Source organism: Lucilia cuprina, chromosome 3 (genome assembly GCF_022045245.1).
Source record: "Lucilia cuprina isolate Lc7/37 chromosome 3, ASM2204524v1, whole genome shotgun sequence".
In the NCBI taxonomy this organism is placed as follows: Eukaryota; Metazoa; Arthropoda; class Insecta; order Diptera; family Calliphoridae; genus Lucilia; species Lucilia cuprina.
Genome location: NC_060951.1, coordinates 9,162,250 through 9,169,210, shown reverse-complemented (window position 1 = coordinate 9,169,210; position 6,961 = coordinate 9,162,250). Strand labels below are relative to the sequence as shown.

General features: G+C 22.0%; 1 long non-coding RNA gene across 1 annotated transcript in view; it reads left to right on the top strand.

Annotated features, from left to right (window-relative positions):
- LOC124418772 overlaps positions 1-6,961 on the top strand; it is a 30,448-nt gene that overhangs the window by 7,697 nt on the left and 15,790 nt on the right. The window lies entirely within an intron of this gene.

Below are 6,961 nucleotides of genomic sequence, written 5' to 3'. Positions count from 1 at the left end.
TTTAGTGTTAAAATGTTTAGCAACATGTTGCTGTTTAAAAAAATTAGTTTGTTTCCGTTAATAATGTCTCATATATAAGTTTAAACACTTGTTTTCTTGAAATTAGTTTTTCTTAAATGTTTGTCAACATGTTTAGATACATTTTATTGCAATTTCTTTTTTAAGACTTTGTTGTAGATGATATTTTTTGGAGGTTTTATTTTTGATTATTGTTTTTCTTTTTCGAATGTCAAATGTTTTCTTTTTTATTTAGCAACATGTTTTTTTAAGATCTTCAACATTTTGAAATGTTGCTAAGAAATAGTTTTCGTTATTTATATATTTTATTAAAAAACTATTGTTTATTCATAATATTTATTTTACAGTTATTTTTATATCAAAACCAGTCTTTTTTTATTGAGGATTATTTTAATATGTTTAGGCAACATGTTGCTTATAATATTTAAGTCCATAAGATTTTAAGTGGGTAATAATAATAAACTATACATTTTCTTAAATTGTTTTTTAATATATTTTTTAAAATTTATTGTTTTTTAGATAAAACTTTGTTTTTGTATAAAATATGTTTATCAAAACATGTTTATTTTTCGTAAAATATTTTTCTCTTTTAAATACCAGTTAAATGCACTTATAATTGTTTTACAAAAGTTTGTTGTTTTCCTAACATTTCCCCATGAGTGTTGGTAGTTTTTTGTGCTTTATTAAGTTGCCTTTAAATGTTTAGCAACATTTTTTGTTTATAAACTTTTTTATGTATTTTTAAGCTTATCTTTTAATCGAATTTTAAGTCTTTTTTTAAGGGACGGAGTGTTTTTATTATTTTTTATGTTTTTTTTAATTATATAATTTTTTTTTTTTAATTTTTCGATTTTTTTAATTTAAAATTTTTTTTTTTTTAAATTTTCATTTTTTTTTTTTGCAAAAATTCGTTAAATTTTCTGTAAAAATTTTAAATTTTCAAAATATTATTTAATTCATATTTAAAAAGCTTTTAGCTGTAACTGACTATAAAAAGCAAACTCTTTGCTTCGTTTAAAAAAAAGCTTTTGTTTAAGTGTTTTTCTAAAGCTTTTTATCTTAAGGCGATTGAACACTGATTATTTTAAGTGTTTTTCTTTTTATGTTTGAAATATATTAAATATTTAAAATATTTTTCCAAAAAGCTTTTGCATAGAGAAAAAACTTTCTTCTAGTGTTTTAAACTCTAAAGAGAGTCACTATAGATCGTTGTAAAGCTTAAACAAAGAACTTTCTTTTAACAAATAAAAGGATCTTTTTATCATTTAAATAAAGCTAGACACATCTTGCTACTACACAGATTTGTTTTGAAAAATTTATGAAACTTTAAAAGCTTCCATTAAGGGCCATCAAGTTTTCACATTTTTTAAAAGCTTTTAAGATTTTAAGAACTTTTTTTAATAACTTTAAGAACTTTTTAATACTAACTGATTTGTTATGAAAAATTTATGAAACTTTAAAAGCTTCCATTAAGGTTAATCAAGATTTCGCACTTGAAAAAAGCTTTTAAGATTTTAAAAACTTTTTTAATAAGAAAAAGATCTTTTTTTCAATTAAACATAACTTTCTACTAACAGATTTGTTTTGAAAAATTTATGAAACTTCAAAAGCTTTCATAAAGGTTTAACAAGATTTCGCATTTGGAAAAAAGCTTTTAAGAATTTCCTAAACTTTCGTTTGATTAGTTTATAAAGAATATGAAAGGATTTCACTAACAATTGTTAGAATTGTGTGGAAAAAAAACTCTCCTAAAGCCAACTTAGTTTAGAATCTAGTTACAACAGTTGTTAAAAGCTTTTAAGGAACTTCCCAACACTTAAGTAAATTTTGTTACTTTCATTTAATAACTTTTAGAAATTCGTGGAAAAAAACTCTCCTAAAGCCAACTTAGTTTAGAATCTAGTTGCGTTAGTTGTTCTAGATGTAGATTGTGGGTTGGGAAAAAGCTTTCAAGACTTTCTAAATGCATTTCCAAACTTTAGACTGAACATTTTTATAAAGAATGTGAAAAGTTAACACACTCACAGCAAGTAGAATGAGAGTTTAAGTTTGCTGCTGTTAGAATTGTTAATTTCAAATGCTTGGAACTTTAAAAGTTTTCCCTAAAGCTTAATTAGTTTAGAAGCTAGTTACGGTTGAGGGTAAAAGCTTTTAAGACTTTTTTAATACTTTAATAACATTCGTTTGATAAAAGTTTGCCTTAAAAGCTAACTTAGTTAAGAAACAAGTTGTGATAGTTGGAAAAAGCTTTTTAGCAACTTTTGTTATAAAGATTAAATCATCTATAAAGTATTAAGTTTATTTATTATTAGAATCTATAAAAAAACTTATTAACTTGGAAACTATTTAATGTTTTTTTTTATTCAGCCTTATTTTGTTATTTTTTTTATTAATCAAATATTTTTAAGCTTTTAATTTTGTTTTGAAGTTATTGGCGTCGTTTTAAGTTTAACTAATGAAAAAGTTCAGTAAAGTTAATGTAAATATAGTTTTTTCTTAAAACGTTGAGTTGCTTTTTGAAAATATTGAATGGTTTTGTTGAAAACTTTATTTCTTGTATTGAGTTCTTTAGACAATTTAATTTGTTTTTAGTTTGAAGAGTACAATCTTTAAATTTTCACTTCTTTCAAGTGTTTTATACAGTTCCTTTCTGATTTTTTTTTTTTGAGATTTTTTCCTAAAGCTTTTTATTTAGATTTATTTTTGAACTTTTCATTAATTTTTTTTTTATAAAAATTTTTAATAATTTTATTATTTTTTTTTAATTTTATTATTTTTGTTTAATATAATTATTTAACATTTTTTTTTAATTTTTTAAAATTTATTTTTATTTTATTTTAAATTTAAATTTTCGGATTTAGGTTTTTTTGTTTTAAAAGTAATTTTTTAAGTAAAGTAATTTTTGGGTGCAAATTTTGATTTTTTTTCTAGATTTTTTTTAATTTAAAATGTTTTATTTATTATTATTTTAATTGTTTTTAATTTTATTAAAAAATATTTTTAACACTTAATATTTTTTATTGTTTTTAAACTAATTATCCGGTTTAGGTTTTTTTCTGTTTTAAAAATAATTTTTTTAAATTGTTTTTCAAAATTTTTATTTTTTTTTTAATAAAAAAAATATTTTTTTTTAATTAAAAAAATTTTTAACTGTTTTTAGTGCTTATAAAAAATATAACTAAAATTATTTCTTTTTTAAATTAAAAACAAAAATTTTTAATATTTTTTTTTAATTTTTTATTAAATTTTATTTTGTTTTTATATATTTTTTATTATAATTTTAAAGTGTTTTTAATGTTTTATTTATTGTTATCTTTAATTTGTTTTATTATTTATTTTTTATATCTATTTATTTTATTATTTATTTTTTATATTTATTTATTTTATTATTTATTTTTTATATTTATTTTTTATATTTATTTATTTTATTATTTATTTTTTATATTATTTTTTTTTTAATTTAAGTTAAAAATTTTGTTTTTTTTATTAAGTTTATTTAAATATTTTTTTTTTATTTTTATAACAATTATATTTGTTTTTTTTAAAAAACTCTGAATTGTTTTTGAATAGTAAAGTTTTTTTGTTTTATCAGAAATATGGAGTTTGTTCGTTTTGTGCTTTTCATTAAATAAATATTAAAAAAAATTAATATTTATTGGGGTTTCCTATATTTTTTCTTATATATTTTTTTAATTAAATAATATTAATTTGTTTATTTATTTAAATTTTTAAAATTAATATTTTTATTATTTTTTTAACTATAATTTTTTTAATTATTTTCTATTTAAATTATTTATTTCATTTTTATTTTATAAAATATATTTTTATATATATTATTTTTTTGGGTTTAATTTATTTTATTTCATTGTTGTTTTTATTGAAAAATAAATATTTTTTTTTTATTTAAAAATAATTTTTATTACTTTTTATTTAATTTATTTATGTAATTATTATATTTATTTAAAAAAAAATATTTTTTTTTATATTATTATTGTTATATTTATTTTTTTTTAATTTTTATTTTTTTATATAATTTTTATATTTTTTTTTAATTTTTTACATTTTTTTTAAATAAAATTTTATTTTTTTATTATTATTAATATTTTTAATAAATTTTTACATCCACGCCAACAACAACTCGAAGAAATTAGTATTTTTTTTTTAAAAAAGTTCTTAAAAAAAATTCTTAAAAAATAAACACCTTTTTTTTTGGTAGAAAATAAAAATAAATTTTTAATAAATTTTATTTAAAATTTATAATTTTTTTTTTAACAAATTGTTTATTAATAAACAACTTTTTACACACAATAACACTTTTTGCACTTGATTTCCGGTTACCGTAACAACAAATAAACGTTAAAAAAAGAAAACGCGGGTTCTTTATAAATTTTAAAAATTTATTTTTTTTTATAAAAATTTTTTATAATTTATTTTTTTTTTAAGAAAAAAATCTTGTTTGTTAAGCGTTAAAATTCTTCAAATGGTATCCGACGAAGAAAGTTTAACATACTAACAGTTGTTAAAGTTTAATTTTAAAGTTACAGCATATTTTTGTTATCATTAAATAAAAAAATGTTGTGTTGTTTGCAGTTGTAGTTGTAGTTGAATTGTGTGTGTGTTTTTTTTTCTACAATTTTAAATGAAATGTTACCGTTAGAGTTTGTATAGAGTAAATGGAAAATGTTATTATAGAGTAAGAGTTTTTATGTAAAAAACATAAAAATGTAACACACTAACACACACACACACGAACACGAACACGTAATCAAAGAAAAATCCAAACGTTAGAGAAAAAAAGAAAAACAAACATAAAAGTTCTTGCTGGCTTTTTTGTAAAAACTGATGTTGTTGTAGTCTATGAAAATATTTTCTCTTGGTTTTCTATTGTTGTTGTTGTTGTTATAGAGTAAAAGTAAGTAAGTAGTTAGAGTATAAAATAACCCGCGTTAAACGTGCGTTTAGGTGAACGGTTTAAAGTGAAATGAAAGGAGTCAACGAAAGAAAGCCACCAACAAGCGCCAAAAACTATTTCATTTGAAAAAATCTATACACAAACCAACAACAGCAGCAGCAGCAGCAAGCAAGCAAGCAGACAAGCAACATGACGACTAACTAACTAACACACACACACACCAACAAACAAAAACAATCAAACACACACTCTATTTTTCTATAACTAACAGCTAGCTGACTAGCTTTAGCTACATTAACATAAACAATTTTTCTATGAGTACAAAACAACAACAACAACAACATAGAAATAACACAACAACAAGCCAACGAAACACAAACCTACATAGAAAAATTTTTCAAATTTCTAATGCTTCTTTTAAAGAGCATATACATAACATAATATAGCAACAACATAAAAGAGTTTCACCTACACTTTATCATAGACAAGCAATCACCAAAAACAAAACTAACAACTTACTAATACACAAACTCTCCCTTAAATAGACATACAACAAAATATACATACAACAAAACTTGCACTCTCACTTGAAACTAAAAATTACTTAATAGTAAGAAAAAACAAAACACAACAACAAAAAACACTTAACCAAAGAGAGTTTACAAATAAAGAAAGCTTTATCAACAACCACACAACAACAAGACGCTTGGGAAAAACTAACAATTTACAGTTAGCTCTAAAGAAAATTCTTCACTTACATTTCCAACACAAACACACACAGACACTTGCTTACTATTTGTTTCCCAAAAAAAGCTTTAAATTTCTTTTAAACTCTTAAACCAAAAAAAAACCTAAACAAAATTTACTCTTTCAACAGTCCTCTCTTTCACGCCACACTCTCATAAAAAGCTTTTTTTTACTTTAAACAACAACTAATGAAGTTGCCGGTTTGTAAATCTTATCGCTCTCTTCTAAACATGTTAAATTTAACACATTCATCTATTACTGTTAATATAACATTTGTTTACATGTTATTTAGTGGTGGTTTAATTGCTCTTTGTAAGAGCCACAAAATTAATGTTAACATAGCATTTTCTCTTTTATTTATACTAACTTAACACAACATTTTTATTACTCTTTAAATTAACAACATTACTATTTGAAAAAAGCTTTTCTCCTTAAAAAAAATTTTCCTTTTCATTTGCAAAAACAACAGCTACTAAATTTCTTTTCCTGTTTTATTCAGAAATCAGACATAGAGATTTCTGTACTGCAGCCGCCATACCTTTATGGCGTTTTAGCCATTTTTTCTAATTCATAAAACTTTAATAGTCTAATTTAGATTCAGTTCTACAGTATGGTATGCACTTTAGTTACTAGACAATAGCTAGTCATAGTCAAGTTTATAGTATTGTCTGTAGTATAATTTACGCTGTTTTCTAAAGTCTTGTCTATAGTCGGGGCTATAGTGTGGTCTATAATCTAGTCTATAGAGTAGTCTAAAATCTTGTCTACAGTTTAGTCAATATATTCTATTTGGGTACGGTATAATCCATATGCTAGTCTTTAGTCTAATCAATCTTCTATCTTGTTCAGTTTATAGTTTGGACTTTAGTCTACAGCCTGGACTATAGGTCTTGTCTACTTTATAGTCTAGTCTATAGTTTAGTCTATAGTCTAATCTATAGTATAATCTATAGCCTAGTCTACAGTCTAGTCTATAGTCAAGTCAATAGTCTAGTCTCTAGTCAAGTCTCTAGTCTAGTCTATAGCCTAGTCTATAGTCTAGTCTATAGCCTAGTCTACAGTCTAGTCTACAGTCTAGTCTTTAGTCTAGTTTTTAGTCTAGTCTATAGTCTAGTCTATAGTCTAGTCTATAGTCTAGTCTATAGTCTAGTCTATAGTCCAGTCTATAGTCTAGTATATAGTCTGGTCTATAGTCTAGTCTATAGTCTAGTCTATAGTCTAGTCTATAGTCTAGTCTAGTCTATAGTCTAGTCTATAGTCTAGTCTAGTCTATAGTCTAGTCTA